Source organism: Podarcis muralis, chromosome 14, assembly GCF_964188315.1.
Source record: "Podarcis muralis chromosome 14, rPodMur119.hap1.1, whole genome shotgun sequence".
In the NCBI taxonomy this organism is placed as follows: domain Eukaryota; kingdom Metazoa; phylum Chordata; class Lepidosauria; order Squamata; family Lacertidae; genus Podarcis; species Podarcis muralis.
Window position 1 is genome coordinate 4,475,405 of NC_135668.1, and position 19,333 is coordinate 4,494,737.

At 46.2% G+C, this 19,333-nt stretch overlaps 1 protein-coding gene across 4 annotated transcripts in view; it reads left to right on the plus strand.

Moving 5' to 3' along the window:
• Window positions 1-19,333, plus strand: part of TLN2 (talin 2) — a 168,092-nt gene that overhangs the window by 14,015 nt on the left and 134,744 nt on the right. The window contains exon 1 of one of the 4 annotated variants that reach the window (XM_077918926.1): window positions 15,275-15,533. The exons of the other annotated variants lie outside the window; for them this stretch is intronic. The gene's annotated coding sequence lies outside the window, so the exon portion shown is untranslated. Of the gene's footprint in view, window positions 1-15,274; window positions 15,534-19,333 lie in introns of those variants that run through there. 4 annotated transcript variants of the gene reach the window in all.

Below are 19,333 nucleotides of genomic sequence, written 5' to 3' on the forward strand. Positions count from 1 at the left end.
GTTGTTCTTTACACAATGCATAGTTCTGGAGCTCTGGAACTCGCTCCCACAGTGATGGCCACCAACTTGGATTGGATGGCTTTAAAAGAGCACCAGACAAGTTCATAGAGGCTGCTAGCCATGATGGCTGGCTATGCTTAGCTTCCACAATCAGAGGCAGCAGTGACTCTGCCTGTTAGTTGCTCAGAATCGCAGAAGAGGAGAATACTCTCGCGCTTTGCTCCTGCTCGCAGGCTTCCCATGGGCATTTAGTTGGTGAGAGCAAGGCGCTGGACTAGGTGGGCCATTGACTTGACCCAAGGGGACTCTGTGTCCCTAGATACTTATTCAGGGCCAGATCCGTGTTGTGTATTCCCTGGGTTGGCACAGATTGAGGGTGGCAGTGGCTGTGCACAGCCCTACCATAACTTTGTTTCAGTCCTCATTTAATACAAGAGAGCTAGGAGTTTCTTTATTTATCCAGAACAGGAAAATCCAGCGAACAATGGAACAGCCAGGCCTTGTCTTGATTACTTAGGATTTCCTCTAGGTTGACTGACTTGCTGCCTCAATCGGCACGCCTCCCTTGAAACGTTTTTAACAGCAATCTGTTGGAAGAGGCATTTTCAAGAGAAACAGCGCAGTGGCCCTTCCATCCCATTTGGCTTAAATTAAATCCCTGCTGCCTACAATGCAAATGAGACTTGGAACTGATGTAAGTGGACACTCATTGCCCTTGTGAAGCCCTTGAATAATAGAATCAGCCCTCCAGAGCAAATGCAATTAATTGGAGAGCAGGATGGTGGTGGGTCAATGGAAGTTACATTTAATCAATAAGCCTCCGTCTGAAAAGTTATTGCGCAGGCACTCAGGAATCAAGTGGGATCCTTGTCTCAACTTAGGGTGGAGCTACATAGCCATACCTGCCACACTGGCACAATGAAGGCTTTGAAACCCTCGGGACTTGGCCCATGGTTGTGGTCCTGTTGAGGGTGGTTCTGGTTCTTGTGCGGAAGGTGGGGTCTCCTAGCTGTCAGGGGTGGGATGACTTGAGGCACTTCCATTGTTACAGACTACAACTCCCATCAGCCTCCAGCCAGAATGGCCAGTGGTCAGGGATGATGGGAGTTGGAGTCAACCACCCTTGGGGTTAGCCACTCCTGTTTGGGCCCCCTGCCTTCAGCCACAAGAAAACCTCATATGTGGCCATTCCTAGGCTGCAGGCTTGATTTAATTGCAAAGGTTCTCCTTTCTTTTATTAATGGGGAGGGAGAGCTTTTCCCTAATTGCTCATGCAGGTTAAGTGAATGTGATTCTGCAAAGGGTAAGCGCTACTTATATATGAAACATGCTACACTGCATTTAATGCAACTTTTATGATGAAAATGTCATGCATTCTGAAAAAAATGCTCGCTAGGAAGAACAATTAAAAAGAGCAGTGCTTCTTGAAATGCTGAGTTGTTAAAAGGAGCAGCGATTGAATATGGAGATTGAGAATGAGAATGTGAAGGTCTCTGGCAGAGCATGCGTAGTTCAAGAGTTATGTCTTGAGCATACAGGCTGTGTGTGTCTGTTTTGACAGCTCCTGATGGTGCAAAGCCCATTGATATACAGTGGTACCTCGGGTTAAGAACTTAATTTGTTCTGGAGGTCCGTTCTTAACCTGAAACTGTTCTTAACCTGAAGCACCACTTTAGCTAATGGGGCCTCCTCCTGCTGTTGCTGCTGCTGCTGCTGCTGCTGCGCCGCTAGAGCATGATTTCTGTTCTCATCCTGAAGCAAAGTTCTTAACCCCAGGTAATATTTCTGGGTTAGCGGAGTCTGTAACCTGAAGCGCCTGTAACCTGAGGTACCACTGTATAGATGTTGTTGGCATCTGTCTGTCTCAAGAAACAGTGGAGTGCGCCTCCAGAGGTGAAGCCAAACCTCTGCATTAGCAGCACTGAAGTGACCTCCCCGGGGCGCAAGCCTGGTCAGTGTATATGGAGGTCCTAGGCTGCCCATAAAATGAGACACACACACCCCAAGCCTCACTAATGTGGTTCAAAGAGAAGCAGAGCAAGACGTTCAGCTGCAGGAGTTGCTGGAAGCAGTGTTAGAAACTGGGGTAGAAAAGCTAGGAGCCAAATTGATTCTAGGGCCTGGGTTGTGGGCACCAAAACAGAATGTCTAGTTGCTGGGGGGGGGGGGGGGAGGTTGGCAACACTTTTAATTTTTTTTTTGATAAGCATGAATTAATACGCAATTCACATAAGTGACACATTGTTAATATCACATTTTTAGTAGAAATTGTTAATACATGTTTAATTTGGTGTTTACAATAAAAACATTGGTACCATACTTTAGTTTTCAAAACACTTTACTCTTTATTGTCTATCCTTAATATATAACAGATTCCATTATTAGTGAAAATAATATGCAGCTACTGATGCATCTAAGTATCTGGCCGTGGCTGTAGCAAAGAACTGAGTGGTCAAGCGCCTGGTTTGCAGGCAGGTCTCAGGTTCATCCCCCAATGGAATCTCTAGGTTGGGTGGGGAGAGCCTGACAGTGTTGATCCGACTCAGTATAAATCAGCTTTGTATGTTTTTAAGGCAGCCCTTTAGTCAAAACCATGAGGACTGGAGTCTTACTTTACTTCTAGCTCAGCTCCGTGATAGAGCTCCTCTGGCTTTGCCTGCGGGTTCAGTCCCCGGCAGTGTGGACAGTCCTGAGCTAAATCGGCCGGTAGTCTGACTCCTGGCTTCAAGCAGCGCTAACGTTTTAGTGGGAGCAGGAGAAATCCCAAATCTTTGCCAATGGCAACATTTTGACGGGTTCTTCTCAATACACTCCTTTAATTTTCTTGGATTAGCTGTTGCATGCTGCAGGCAAGAATCAGAACCTCCATGGAATAGACATTTTGGTTCAGAGATATTTCCCAGTGGACCTTGAGAAATTCAGTAACAATGTGGGCTCAAGCAGGTGTTGCACATCAAGGTTCTCGCTACAGAAAAACCGAAAACCCAGTCCTCCCAAGACCAACTAATCTGATGATTGTATATCCGGAACAGAGACAGTTTGGAATGGATTTCATGCAGCTGATGTTTGGAACAGCTGTGCTTTCTTGTAACCGTTGAAGCAGGAGGGGGGAAGAGAACAGTCCTTGCCAAAGAGCACCTGTGTGAAGCATTTAAACTGTCCAGAGAAGCTTAAGCCATTTAGCAAGGTCTTTGCCAATGTGTCCATTTACCCATGAAGACGGTGAACCTTAGGCTGCTCAACAACTTTCGGGTTTTGAATTATGGCAGCCCTAGCTGGGTTTTCAGAGCTGCCCTTACAGCTCACGGGGATGTGCCCAGGTGGGGAATCTCTTTATTTGTGCCTAAGCTCTCTAAAGTCTGAAGACAGATTAAATTTTGCAAACTGGCGAATATGTTTCTTTGAACAACCTGCTTTGATTGCAAGAGTTGCTTTCCTGTGGCAACTAAGGCCTTTGTTGGCACAATACATTGAAAGCAGTATCATGTCACTTTAAACAGTCAGGGCTTCCGCCAAGGAATCCTGGGAACTGTAGTTTGTTAAGGGCAGTGTTAGAAATTAGCCAGGTGCGTTTTGCTACTGGCGCGGATCCAGTTGTGATCACATGGAGATCTCTGGATGACAGGTTAGCAACTGACATCTCCATCTGGCTGGCACCTCCAACCTTCTTAATTAGGTAAGCAGAAGAGCTTATTTACTCCTCCAAGGAGTCCATGGTTCACCCCCTTCTCAGTTCATCCCTACAACAACCCTTCTAAGAGGATGTAATTGGCTTCATGACTCAGTGGGGATTTGAACCCTGATCTCCCAGGTACTAGTCCAGCATTCTCACCACTACACCACACTGACTTCCGAGAGTATTTCTGCTGTGCGGCAGCTCTATAAATAAAGTAGGTAAATAAATATGGGAAAAGCAAAATGTCACTTAAGAGAAGGATCTGAAATATTTTCTGAGATTTTTTCTTTAAAATATCAAGCAGCATAGAAAATACTAGTAATAAATATCATTGCAAAAACAAAAACGGGGTCTAGATATTCAGTCATGGCAACTGTAACCTACAGTTGGCAGTTTATATATCTGAGTTTCTAAAACTGGTTAAGGGTGCTGAGGCTGGTTTAACAGCCAGGCCCTGTTCCATGGGACCACTGGGGATTGTAGCCCTGTAAGGGGAACGGGGGTACACGGGTGGTGCTGTGGGTTAAACCACTGTGCCACTTGGGCTTGCCGATCAGAAGGTCGGTGGTTTGAATCCCCGCGGCAGGGTGAGCTCCCGTTGTTCAGTCCCAGCTCCTGCCAACCTAGCAGTTCGAAAGCACCTCAAAGTGCAAGTAGATAAATAGGTACCACTCTGGCAGGAAGGTAAACGGCGTTTCTGTGTGCTGTTCTGGTTTCACCAGAAGCGGCTTAGTCATGCTGGCCACATGACCCGGAAAAACTGCCTGTGGACAAACGCCGGCTCCCTCAGCCTTTAAAGCGAGATGAGCGCCATAACCCCAGAGTTGTTCATGACTGGATTTAATTGTTAGGGGTCCCTTTACCTTTACCTTTAAGGGGAACAGGAGTCTCTGAGCAAATGTTGGGGGGTACTCCTAGCCACCAAGGACACCTGAACCTCCACTGGCAGAGATGGAGCACCCCCAGCATTTGCTCAGAGACCACTGTTGGTAAGGCAGCTAGCATTGTTCCTGGGTCAGGATAGCTTGACCACAGTTCTCCATACAGTGGTAACCTCACAGTCGGATGACTGCAATGCGCTCTGTGTGGGACCACCCTTGGGGTTTGTCTAGAGGCTGCCTCTGATACAGAACACAATGGCTAGGTTGCTTCTGGGAAGCAAACTACACTCAGCATATACCGTATTTTTCGCTCTATAACACGCACCCGACCATAACACACACATAGTTTTTAGAGGAGGAAAATCCATAGGCATGCCACCCGTAGGCATTCCCTCCATAACATGCACAGACATTTCCCCTTACTTTTTAGGAGGAAAAAAGTGAGTGTTATGGTGCAAAAAATACGGTAATCCCTTGCTTGTGGGATTTGCAGTGGCTGCCAGTCTCCTATTGGACCAAGTTCTGACACTAACATACAAGGGTCTCTACTTGAGAGACCCACTTATCAAGAACTCAGTAGATCACTGCAGTCTGCGGGAGAGTTTCTCCTGCAAGTTCTAAAGATCTCAGGCGCCTGCTTCTTAGTAACTCGGAGCAGGGCTTTTAGTGTGGCTGCCCCCGTTCTGTAGAGCAGCTTCCCTGTTGAAATATAACTGGCACCCACTCTCTGTACTTTCCAGAAACAGTTGCAGACATTTTTGTTCCAACAGGCTTTCCCAGATGGATGGATGGGTCTTTGCCATGAGTGTCTGTTCTGAATTGGGGTTTGGTAGTTTTTAACTCCTCCCCTTTTTGCTGTTGTACATTGTGTTGAAACCATTGTGTAGAATGGTGCATTTATTAGTAATAATACCAGGCTAGGCATGGAAGTCAGCTTCCACCTCAGTCATCTTCTATTTATCACTATCTGTTTTTAGGTGCCAGGGAAAAAACATTCTTCTGCACCGAGGCCCTTAGGTCTTAACTTCCTGTTTATAGGTGGAGTGGATGGGTGGAGATAATAATAATAATAATAATAATAATAATAATAATAATAATAATAATTTTTATTTATACCCCGCCCTCCCCAGCCAAGGCTGGGCTCAGAGCAGCTTACAAGCAATAATAAAAACAAGATGAATGATTACAACTTAAAAACAAAAATAAAATACAACATTAAAATAACGGAACATTAAAATATTAAAATGTAGCCTCATCGCAGGAGGAGAAGGAAAAGAAAAAAGAAAGAGAGGGAGGGAGGGAATCAAATTGGCTCCAAGCCAAAGGCCAGGCGGAACAACTCTGTCTTACAGGCCCTGCGGAAAGATGGGGGTGGATATATATATATATATATATATATATATATATATATATATATTGCATGTTTTAGATTGTTTTCTCTTTGTTTTTAAAGTTCATTTTTGTAAATCGCCTTGAGTTTTATTATATGTTTTAAATAGGACAATTAAATAATTAACGTGAACTGGAGGGGCTCTATCCTTTTTGGGATATTTTTTGCCTCAGGCAGGACTGGATTTAGGAGCAGATTTATGCTGTGGTTATCCTTGGTTTCTAGTCGTTCATTTCAAAGCTAGTTGAATTGTGAAGTTCAGGGAAAGTGGATGTAGCTCAAAGCGAAGATTCGCAAGGGTCTGCTTTGATTTGTTTTTTCTTAAGATGCTTTACTGGACATGACGAGCCCCTGCAGGTTGCAAGAAGAGCGTCTTTCCAAAGTGCCATCAGTTCATATTTCCTCACCTCACTCCGATTGTCTTAGCATCTTGGGTCATTGACTAAAGCACATAATTGGCCCAGAGGTGCCTGTTAGTTTTATCCTTAATGGTGAACCAAAGACGACGCATGAGTTGGATTGCCTTTTATGGATGAAATTTTCATCTGCTGAGCTGGGAAAAAATTCAAAGGGAAAAGTAACAGGCAGTGCTAAATCAGCTTTTTTAGAGCTTAAATGTTCTGTTTAACACCTATCAGTACAGAGAACTTTCTTTATCTTGCTGTATCAGTTCTGTTTTGCAAAATTGCACAGCTGAAATGTGTTTTTGTGTGTTCATATGCTGCCACTCTTCATGTGGAAATGAATAATGTAGGACTACTGTTGACAAGGGGTGAAGGCCGCATTTTTTTGTGGGGGGGCCAATTGTGCATCTTTTTTTTTTTAATGATATTTATTAAGATTTTACCAACAAAAAAGAGTTACAAAATTAAAAAGGAGCAAATAACAAAGTAACAAGGAAAAATAAAGATAAAAATAAAAAAGTATAAAAGTACAAAAAAAAACAGAAAAAATACAAAATACATGGAAAAGTAAAAAAACCAGTTAAAAACAAAGCAGTATTTTCATATCTTATATTTCATTTACTTGTTTCCTGACCCCCTCACACCTCCCTTTTTTGTATTCCCGTTCACATGATTGATTCAGCAAATCCATTCCCTCTTTGTTTTTATCTTAATTCTATATCTTAACATATTATAGCTTCGTATTTTCATCTAATTATCAATCCATTTTTACATATTCTTTTTAACCTTATAGCTAAAGCCGTTTCATTTCAATCCAACATCATTTTAACATTCATTAATTTTACAATATTTCTGCAAATAGTCTTTAAATTTCTTCCAGTCTTCTTCCACCAACTCTTCTCCCTGGTCTCGGATTCTGCCAGACATTTCTGCCAATTCCATGTACTCTATCACCTTCATCTGCCATTCTTCCATGGTGGGTAAATCTTGTGTCTTCCAATACTTCGCGATGAGTATTCTTGCTGCTGTTGTTGCGTACATAAAAAAAGTTCTATCCTTCTTTAACACCAATTGGCCGACCATACCCAGGAGAAAGGCCTCTGGTTTCTTCAGGAAGGTATATTTAAATACCTTTTTCATTTCATTATATATCATCTCCCAGAAAGCCTTAATCCTTGGGCACGTCCACCAAAGGTGAAAGAATGTACCTTCAGTTTCTTTACATTTCCAACATGTGCATCTTTTTTTTTTTTTTAAACTGTTCTTCACTGAGCCAAGAAGAGGCTTTTTGCTAGCTCAGCTTCCTGTTTCTTAGATTGCAGCAAAATCCCTTTCTTGACCACTGAGAGATCACAGTGAACTATGACATGGGCATTTGAAGGACAAGTCTCCGCTTCAAGTTCAGCTGCTCCTTCTAACCAATTTCAGGGGTGCCAGGTGAGAAATTTTGTTGCTCACCAACAAATTAGTTGCGCAACAGGGGTTGGCACCTGACATTGGAAGCCCTCTGTGAGCCGTCAGTTGAGACCTCTAGCGAGGGTGGGCTGTCCCTCCCCCAACTCCCTGTTGGGTGGGGGAGGGAAAAGGGGAGGGGAATAAGCTAATGGCAGAGTGGAAAAGGGGGTTCCCCTTTTCACTCTGGTCCCATGCACCAAGGGCTTCACCCCTGCCCACTACTGGCATCAAGCCTGTCATGGACTGGCTAGATGCAGGGGGCACCAAATGCGGAACCCTCCAGGGAACCCCCAAGAATACCCTTGGTGTTCCACTGCCCAAGGTGGCTGCCTCATGGGCGGGTCAGCCCTGAAGTTAGAATCCATCAGCTTCAGCCAGCATGGCCAGTGTTTAGAGAGGATGGCAGCAGGACATCGCGGTTTGGCGATAAACCGCAGTGTTGAAACAAGGTGCATTGGCCCCTGTTGACAAGGCGTGGGGTGAAACTGCCTCAGCTCTCACTGCCGGAGCTGAGGCACTTTCACCCCAGCACCTCGCAGGCTGGGGCCAATGCATCTGGCCTCCGCCTGCTGCTCAGCTGGGGGGCAGAAGGCTCCTGCCTGACCTCAGTTTCCCTGGCGCTCATTCGCGAGCAGCAAGAATCCCAGGGCTCCCTTCACCAGTGCAGGTGGCAGGTGAGCTACCTTACTCACCCCCCATTCGCCAAAGACAGACCAGGCGTCACCTTCGTCTGTGTGGGTCATTCACCCCGGGAGGAAAGACTCAGCCCACCCTCCCAGGGCAAAATCCGCAAGCAGGGCTGCCTGACGCTGCTGGTGCAGCAGCGTCATAGAGCTGTTACACCGCCTGGCTAAGCGCGACCCCCATGCCAGGCCCTGGAGGCAGGGGCACGGGCCTTCCTCAGCCACAGCTGCCTTGCCAGAAAGGGTGGAGCTTAACGGAGCCCACAGCCCACTGCCGGCTTGTGTGAACCGGAAGCAACGTGGGGGATCCTTTAAACTTCTCCCTTGAGAAGGAACTGCAACCGCCTCACTCAAGGGAGAAGTATGAAGGAGCCCACATCTCCCCAGCTGAGCAGCCCCAATCCTGATCCTGCTGGTGTGCAAGCAGGAGCCATATCAGGGCCAGCTCAGCTGGGGAGAAGGAGCACCTTGATGGAGCCCCCACTCTGTCGCTGGCTCATGCAAGCCAGTGGCGGGTCGGGGGCTCTGTGAAACTGCTTGGCTGAGGCCAGGGCAACGGCAGGCTCCTCAGCCAAGCAGTTCAAAGAGGCAGAGGGAGGAACAAGCTGTATAGGCACCTCGCCAGTTCAGCTTCTTTCTCCCTCTGCCGGTATGAGCGCAGGCGGTGGCGGTTTCACTCAGTGCTATATCGCTGGTGAAACCGCCTCCTTCTGAGTCCTTCTGCTACCAGCGCCAAGGGAGAAACAAGCTGCCCACAGCGGAGCCTTGCCAAGGAGCGCCCGGCTGCAGCCTGTTTCTCCCTTGGCGCTGGCATTGATATGCTGCTGAGTGAAACTGTCATCACGGTCTGCCCCTCATACCAGTCCTGGGTGATATATTGACCAGACTTGATGGGAATTGTGGTTCAACATCATCTGGAGGGCACCAGGTTGGGGAAGGCTCATTTATATAGATTTCCAGGCCATGCTTCATACTGGATGGTTGGCTCAGGATTTGTCCTCCTCCTCCTCCTCCTCCTCCTCCTCCTGCTGCTACTGATGGCTACATGCCTGGCCTTTTCTTATCTTCCAGGGTCTGACTTAAAAGCGTCATGGTGTTTCCCTGCACTGCCATTCTATTTTGTTGCATTCTCAGGAAAATATGCATGTCGGAAATGCTCTTCTCAAATTTCCTCTTGAAAAATTACTTTTTAAAGACAGACAATGCACAAAGCCATCTTTGACACTTGGCTGTGCATCTGGAATTACGGAAATGGGAAAGAAAGATCACATTGTTGGGATTCCGGAAGGCTGCACTTGGGCTGACGTCAGGATAACAATAAGGGGTCTTCGCCATTGTCCAGCCATCAACAATAGCCTGTCTGTGTAGAGTGTGTGAGCCTCTGGCATGGCCTCTTACCAGGCTGATATTGATCCTTCTTGGAGAGTGTGGCGATCACACAGGGTCCCCGGATGTTTCACCGTCTATTGATCCCTGTGCCACCACTTTATTTCTCACTGCCACCACCCAGGCCCTACCTGGTACAATACTGAGTCCAGTCAGGGTTAAATTGGAACATAAACTTCTGTTTATTTATTGCAGTTTAACAAGCGTGTGGTTTCATAAATGGTATCAGTCAATTACAATCATTGGTTGCCTATAACTTCCGCTACCTGCTCTCGCTCACTAAATCACCTCTCAGATATTTACCTGTCTTCCTAGCCCCTAACTGTTCCTGGCTCAGCTTATTTCGCTACACTAACTCAACCTCCCCACAGACTTTCTCCCAATTCACTCCCACTCCAACAAACCACCCAACGAACTCCTCCCGATTGGGGAAGACTCCAAGAAAAGCAAAACTGGGGAAATCTGGGCAAAGGTGAATGGGAAATGGAGATGTAAGAAGCCCTCAACTTTCCTAAATATTTCAAGTAACTAGCCGTGTCTGCCTAATTAGAGATTCTTTGTTCATTGTGTCATTGAACAATCTGTTTGTGAGATTTTTGTTTTGCACGTATCTGTAGGAAGTCATTCCAGCATCACAGGTAATTTGACATAATGATAAATGACTACTTAGAAAAGCCAGCGATTATAAACATTTTTTAAAGGTGTACTACAGAGTTTTCTTTAAGTCAGTGCTAGAAACTAAAATAGGTTACGGTTGCCACAATAGAATGGCTAGGTCCCGTTGTTGTTTAAAATGACATTTATTACTTTTACTATTAATTTAATTTCTATGCTGCTTGATATGTTGAAGAAAAAAATCTCAAAGTGATTTACAACACGTTAATACATCAAGTAAAACAATCCAGAATAAAAAAACAAGCTTCCAGGGAAATATTTCAGATCCTTTTCTCTAAGTGACATTTTGCTTTCCTCATATTTATTTCTCTACTTCATTCATACTACTTCATTTTGCCCCATAGCAGAAGTACTCTAGGAAGTCTGTGTGGTGTAGTGGTTAAAGTGTTGGACCAGGACCTGGAAGATCAGGGTTCAAATACCCAGTCATGAAGCTCACTGGGTGACCTTGGGCCAGTCACAGCCTCTTAACCTGCCTCACAGGGTTGTTGTAGGGATTAACTGAGGAGGGGATGAATCATGTGCTCCTTGGAGAAAAAAGTGGGATATAAATGCAATAAATAAGCTCTTCTGCTGACCTGCTTAAGAAAGCTGGAGGGCCAGCCAGATGGAGATGTCAGTTGGACCAGCGCCAGTCACAAATGTGCCTGGTTCCTGGCTAATGCCTAACATTGCTTTAAATTCGTGAATTGTATGAAAATGATGTTAGAAAAGAATGAAAGTTTTGGATCCAGCCCAAAGTTGCTTTTAGGGAGCTTCTTCTTCTTGTTGTTGTTGTTCTTCTATACTGTTCTATACTGTTCTATACTTCTTCTGTACTTCATGGTTTACAACAATTACAACAGTTAAGCAAGTGCTTTCATTCTTCGTCTTTGTGACTTACCTAGGATGGGTCCTGAAGGGGCGGAATGGGGCAGTTGAAGTCTGGGTCTCATAGGAAACTGTGTTTGTCTACAATTACTCTCCATGTGTGTATAAACCTTTTCCTTGCATTTTTCGAATGTTGATTTTCCACTACTCCTGTACAGTCATACCTCGGGGAAAATATGCTTCAGGATGAGTGTTTTCGGGTTGTGCTCCGCAGCGACCCGGGAGTAACAGAGCGCGTTACTTCCGGGTTTCGCCGCTCGCGCATGCGCAGATGGTCAAAATGACGTCACGCGCGGAAGCGGCAAAACGAGACCCGTGGGTGCGCAGTCACATCTTACATTCTGTTCAGGATGCGAACGGGGCTCTGGAACGGATCCTGTTCGTATCCCAAGGTACCACTGTATTGCACTTCTGCTTTGAATATATAATGCAGACGAACCTCCTAACAAAAAGCAAACTTAAGAACTGCACCTTCCTACGTGCTCTTAGGTCGCATCTTCACTTTGAGGGAAATTTCTTTGTTTCCTGGGCTGCCAGGCAGTCTGATGCAAACAGTATTGTAAACTGACAGACGATCTTAAAGTGATATAATTTTTACTCTCTGGAGTAAGCCAAGCTGACATCACTTTTGGATGCAAAATAAGCTGAAAGGGGCCAGCGGAGATTTGGTCAGGCAGCTGGGTTGAGTGCAGCTTCGCTGCCCAAGTTACTCCTTGATCCAAACAAGCAGAATCTTTGGGTGTAGATGATAACGTAGTTGTAGATAAGAAGTGCCTGCTTCCACTTTTCTGATGGTGGTATAGATTGTCATGCTTCTCTTTGTGGGGTCTCTGTGCCTTTCTGAGTGGGGTTTCTCAATCATCCTGTATCCGGATCTCTTGGCTTATCATCGTTTTTTTCCTCCCTTGGCACGAGGCCTTTGCTTTTAGGCCTCTGTTGTCATCCCAATAAAGTTGGCTCAAAGGGAGCAATCCTTCTGATGTCCTCTCCCATCCTTCCTCTTTTCTGGCACAGTCCTTCGGGGGGCCCCTTCCACGCCTCGTTCTCAGAAGGTGAAAGGCAGTTGTGCAGAGAGAAGATGGAGGAAGTAGCCAGCCTGGGAGCCTGGAGGGAGATAGTCCTTGACAAGCATTTTTCATGAGGCTCACCTGCTGGGCATTTCTCCAGCACCGTGAGGCTACATGGTCTTTGGTTCTCCTCCTGGCTGTGTCAGGCTGAGAAGACCACATTTTGTAGTACGGTACTTGATTAGACAGGTGGTTTGTGACTGTTGGCTATGGTGGCCTCAGCACCATATGGCCGTGTTGGCTTCAGCTGATGGGAGTTGTAGTCCAACTGGGTTGGCAAAGGCTAGACAGTGATAGGGATTGTGCAGAGGCAGAAATTTCTCCAGATCAAAGGTTGGTGGCCCAAAGGAGGGGATGTCCATCTTGACTTGTGCTTAGACATTTTTATTTTTATTTAACAAAATTCATATACTGTTTGATTGTAATAAAACCTCTCGGCGGCTTACAAATTAAAAATAAATAAATGTTAAAATCACCAAAAAATGACTGTTAGAAATGGGTGTTGAAAACAAATAGAGGGCTGTGCTCAGTAAAGCAGGACATGTAGCCACCCTAGAGTGGCCAGCCATGTCCCACCTGGTCAGCAGGTAGCCCAGCCTGGTGATCAAACAGGGCTCCTCTGCAACCCACCCACTATTATGGCTGCTGCTTCATGCAGGATGAGGCTCGCTCCACTGGGCTGATGCCTTTCCTACCAGACAGAATCCTATTTATTCCTGGCTGTCTCCGTACAAGTTTATTTCCAGCTGCAGTCAAGTTATTCTGGGAGCCCCCCTTTTTTGAAACAAGCCTTGGCCGACTCTGCTTCTTGACTGGTCCTATATCCATCCACCTTTCTTTGATTTCAGGACTGAGCGTTCTATAACGCAATGCACCAGGGTGGCTTTTTCTGGTTGGGCTTTCCCCTTTTTGTTCCTGTGGTGCCTTCATCCAGCAGCTGCCATTAGGCCACCCTTCAGCATGACAGCAGGTCCCCTCACACATTTTAGTTGTGTGAAGGGGGCTCTGTGACATCTTCTGCGGGTGTATCGGAAAGAGAGGAGCCCTCTGTGTAGAGGCTTTCTGGCACCCCCGGGGTTCAGGTTGCAGGGAAGACGAATCACACAGTGTGTACGGAGTTCTCCTCTCCAGGTAATTCATGGGCATGGGAAGACCATGCAGGTGGAGGGGCAGGGGGGCCAGTGCTGTGGGCAGAGTCAGTGGCTTGGCCAGGCGTGGCCTGAATCACCAATCTCAGTTTCATCTACTTAAGGCCTTTTCATGGTGAAATGAAATCAAATAGCACTCTATCTATCTATCTATCTATCTATCTATCTATATATCTATCTATCTTATAAGTCACTTTTCACCTAAAAGTTTCCAAGTGACTTTCATTAAAGTAATATCTATGCACATAAATAACAGGGAGGAAAGAGGGAGGATAATATAATACATTAACATTTGGTGTATCATAGAACTTACGGAGAAACAATTCACTGACCCCATAAACAGTCGCAAACATTAACAATATTCTAACAATAAAGCAGAACTTCCACCCACTAATCAGCAGATAAACAAAACCTCAATCTCCTCCCTAGGCCAAAACCCATTCACTTTGACCAATAAATTCCCCCCACGCCTGTGAGGGGCTCACAGCGTTAACCCTTCGAAAGATCTTCACATTAACAGTCCAGCAGATGGTTTTGCCCTGTCCTGGGAAGCCCCGAGTCGCAGCTCTTGGGTTCAGCACAGAGGAAGACAAGCCTCTGTCTCTCCACCTTCCAGCATGAGCCAAACTCTTTCTCACACAGGCCCCCTTGGCCTATTGCTCTCCCTCCTAGGGTGGTGTGGCATCCGGCCAGGGGAGGGGGTGGCCAAAATGCCCTCCCTCTTCCTGGGAGAGAACCATCCCATCGTTGCCCCTCGGTAGCCTAGCTCACTCCTTGAGAAGCTGATGAGAGCACTTGACTGGCTGGTTGAGGCCCTTGTCTTCCAAAGAGACTAGTCTGAACTGTTCAGCTGGTCTCCTCTCATGGATTCTAATCTCACAAGTTTGGAAATGACCCACAGGTATCATCCAGAGTGACCCCCCACCCCAAAGTACCTATAGCGCTATTTTATTTTATTCTCCAAGTTCTCCGAGTTCAAGGTGGCACACATGGTTCTCCTCCTCATTTAATCCTCGCAGCAACCTTGTGAGGTAGGTTACACTGAGAGGCAGTGACTGGCCCACAAGGTCCCACCCAGGGAGCTTCATGGCTGAGTAGAGATTTGAACCCTGGTATCTCAAGTCCTAGTCCCACACTCTAACCACTACACCACGCTGTCTGTCTGTGTCAAGGAAGTGATTGTCTGCAGAAGGTGACTGAACAGAATCCACAATTGCAGGCAGATACTGTTCAAAGGACCCGGCTGGTAGGCATGCGCTTATTGTTCTTCGTGAAACATGGTTGCGTAACCAAAGGCTCCGGTTTAGCTTTGCATGTGAACGTTATGAGTCCACACACAGCGCTAATGTGAGCTCAGTAAAGAAACGGTCTGAGCAATGTATGTGCAGCATATCTAGGTGTGAGCAGGCCCTTGGACAAGGAGGCCTGAGTGGAGTTCCGGTCATCTCTTCCCTACAAGATTGCACACTTAGCGTAAGGGCTGAAACGAGCGCCTGCATTACTGAACAGACATAAATAGCATTGCAACCTGAGAACTGCCCCGGCGTACTGTAGTACAGCAGCTAAATCTACTTTGGCAGCTCCAGGACTCACACTTTGCAGAGGGAAAAGGGCACCCAGTGGAACTTCCTTAACACTGTGGAGAATATATCCACAATTGCTACAATATATAAATGAATGTTATTGTCAGATTGGATACCCAAAGCTGCTGAAGACCTGTGGGCTTAGAGCATGCAAGCAAAGCATCTTGATCTGGGGGAGGCAGCGCTGCACCAGAAGTAACTGATGGAATAGATGGCTGGGAAATCTGCTGAAGGGGTCTTACAAAAGCCTAGGATGCTGTTCTGTAGTTTTGCTCCTTTTGGATTCCTGATTCTCTCCTGAGCTTCTTATAAGAGGTAGGTGCTAATGGACTGATTACTTGGATATTCCATAGCTGCAGTAAGATACTGTGTCACCAAAGTCTGATGAGCTGCATGATAATTAGGCAATTAAGTCCTGAGTGAAACTGTGTGTGTGTGTGTGTGTGTGTGTGTGTGTGTGTATACAATAGCTGAATGGCCCATTCAGTTAAAAAAAAGGGGGGGGGTCTTAGTCAATTTGCATTTCATGCAAACCACAAAGACACCAATCCGCCAGCTTCCTTCTCTTTAACTATATTTAATTTATTTATGTCATAAAATATATACACTGCTTGATTGTAAAAAAAAAAAACACCAACAACCTCAAAGCGGTTTACAAAAAACGATAGAACAATAAAATTAGCAGTAAGAAAAATTAACAATAATTTAAGACTTTTGGAAAGATAAAATAATAGACTAAAATATATATTAAAACCTCATCAACTTTCTAAATATCTGGGTAGGCTAATCTAAACAAAAATGCTGTTAGCAGGCGTCAAAAAGAGTACAGTGAAGTTGCCTGCCTGATATCAATGGGCAGGGAGTTCCGAAGTGCATGTGCTGCCACACTGAAAGACTGAATTATTACAAATGTGGAGTGGGTATTCTGTGGCACCTGGAAAAGTGCCAGTTTTGCTGATCAAAGTGGGCGTATATATTTTGTTTTATTTATTTATTTGGGGAATTTGTCCCCATAAGGCTGCCAGATTGGCTTATATACAATCAGAATAAGACAGTCCCTACCTGCAGGCTTAGGCTCTGTTAAAAAAAGAACATGACACACAAGGGGAAAGGGACAGGGAGGGAAGAGGAAAATCAAAACTCAGGCACCGATTTCTAAACAGTTGTTCCAATATTGACCAGTTGGCACAGTTCAGGGACAGAAGGTGCCCTGAAGGAATGGCTGCCTCCAGGTGACAGTGGAGGGGAGAGGAAATGAGAGTTACATTTCAGCTGGCTGAAGATGTTTTGTCAAAGCGGAGGAAACACCGCTGAGCTCAGTGGAACTTTCTCCCAGGTGACACTATGCATAGGCCTGCCAAGCCATGCTGATCATAATAAACTGGGTGTTATGCCCTCCTCAGCTTTGCTCATCTTTGGAATGGGTATAAGGGGGGCATCAAGGCAACTGCCCGCATTGGGGGCTCATTTTGGAGGGGTGGACTGTGGAGTCTCCTTGAAGTGTGTGGCTTGGAACTCTGTCATGATGGACACTTCAAAATATACCACAGGGGCTCACAGGGCAAAATGCTCCCAGGTGTGCGCGTAGCCATGCTTCGTTCACATGGAAAAACTAGATGGAGAGGTGTTCTGAACTGCACCTCTCCACTTCATGCCATAGTCAGAAGGCTATGTGTAGGAGCATTTCTGAGGGAGAAGCATTTCATTTTGTGCCCACTTGACTGCAGTTTGAAGTGCTGCAGCCCAGAGACGTAGGTTTATATGTTCTCTGTGAGGAAGGGGGTCTTGGAGAGACGGTTGTCAGCTGTGTGTGTAGGTGGTTTTTTGTTGGTACATCACTGGACAGCACAGCAGGGGTGTGAAGAAGGTGTCCATTGTTCTGGAATCTGAATCAATGCTCATCTTTAAATTCACCTGATGGTGTGTGTGTGTGTGTGTGTGTGTGTGTGTGTGTGTAATTAGCTTCCAGGCGCCCACGCAGAATATACCTGCTTTATGAAATGGCCCTTGGTGACATCTGGCTCCCCATCCAGTTGCAGAGAATAGAAGGATTCCATTCTGAGGGATGCTGAAGCAGGATATTCCCAGGATACCAACATGGATTTTTTCGGAATTGTGTCTGGACAACTTGCTGCGATTATGTGTCAGTGTTGTTTTTTTAAATGACAATTTTAATGCAACACCAATAGGTTGCAGTTAATCTTAATTGAGTTAATTTTACTCTTTTAAAAATCCTGTCCAATTTTCATACTTTTTTAAAAGTTGTGAGATGACTTAAAGGTAAAGGGACCCCTGACCATTAGGTCCAGTCGTGGCCGACTCTGGGGTTGCAGCGCTCATCTCTCTTTACTGGCCGAGGGAGCCGGCGTACAGCTTCCAGGTCATGTGGCCAGCATGACTAAGCCGCTTCTGGCGAACCAGAGCAGCGCACGGAAACGCCATTTACCTTCCCGCCAGAGCGGTACCTCTACTTGCACTTTGACGTGCTTTCGAACTGCTAGGTTGGCAGGAGCAGGTACCGAGCAACAGGAGTTCACCACATCACGGGGATTCAAACCGCTGACCTTCTGATCGGCAAGCCCTAGGCTCTGTGGTTTAACCCACAGCACCACCCACGTCCCTCGTGAGATGACTTACAAGCAACAATAAACATTAAATATCATAATTTTATGAATACTAATTCAAAAACATTTTTTTAAAAACAAACAGCCACGCTAACAGCATTAGCACTAAAACAGTCCCCCCCCCCAACCTGATGCCCTCCATATGTTTTGATCGGCCCCAGCAAGCACAGGCACCAGGTTGGAGGAGGTTTGCATTGAAAAATGCTTGACAAAAGAGCCCTGTTGGGTCAGACCTGAGGTCTACCTCCTCCTCCATCTTCCAGTGGCCAGCTGGATACTTCTGGAAGAGCCCATAAGCAGGGCATGAATGCCAACTCCTCTTGTGGCTCTCTACAGAGGGTACTAGGAGGTAGACCACTAATGAGGGTGGAGGCTCCACAGAGTCATCTTGACAAATAACCACTGATATATGGGGGGGGGGGGAGGCAGGTTACAAATAAAATCATCATCATCATTGACCTCTCTGCCCTGACCTCTTCCACTGGTGGGTTCAATCTCCTGCAGCCATCTGAGTTTGTGGTCCCCAGCACAATAAAAAGCCTAGCTAAAGGTTGCTGAACATCTGATGGAATGCAGAAATATTTCCAGGAGAATTCTGTCCCATTGTTAGTCCCTTTGGCATGCGGTTAAATCAGCAGTGACTGGGAATGCCGCCTTCCAGTCACTAAATTGCAGCTCTGCTGCTTAGCAAAAGACTCCTCTTGGGACCAAACCCATCTCCTATTAGCGTGTAAATATGGCCTGCAAGGGAGATGACTCATTGCAGCCACCTACACGCAGCAGCTCAGGGCTTTGTTTGGCAGGAGAGGGGCCAGTCGCTCTAGGAGACAGCCCCTCTTGTCCAGCTGCCCTCCTGGAGCTCAGCTCACCCCCATCATGCAAGGGGGGTTGAATCCTTCCCTGTGAACAAGCAAGGAACTGGTGTAGCAAGAAGCCCTGTTTGCACACTTTCAGTTCACCCCCTTCCAAAATTGGGTGGGGACAGGGGAGCCCCCAAACTGGGCCAAATGTTAAAAGGCAGGAAAGTGAATACGTCATTGTCTCTGCCCTTGGTTTGCCTTTGAGCCAGAACGGGCGAACAGGAGCCCTGTGTGATAATAATAATAATAATAATAATAATAATAATAATAATAATAATAATAATAATTTATTATTTATACCCCGCCCATCTGGCTGGGCCTCCCCAGCCACTCTGGGCGGCTTCCATAAAAACCAAAAATACAGTAAAATATCACACGTTAAAAACTTCCCTGAACCTTAAGATGTCTTCTGAATGTCAGGTAGTTGTTTATCGCTTTGACATCTGCTGGAAGGGCGTTCCACAGGGCGGGCACCACTACCGAGAAGGCCCTCTGCCTGGTTCCCTGTAGCTTTGCTTCTCGCAATGAGGGAACCGCCAGAAGGCCCTCGGCGCTGGACCTCAGCGTCCAGGCAGAATGATGGGGGTGGAGACGCTCCTTCAGGTATACTGGACCGAGGCCGTTTAGGGCT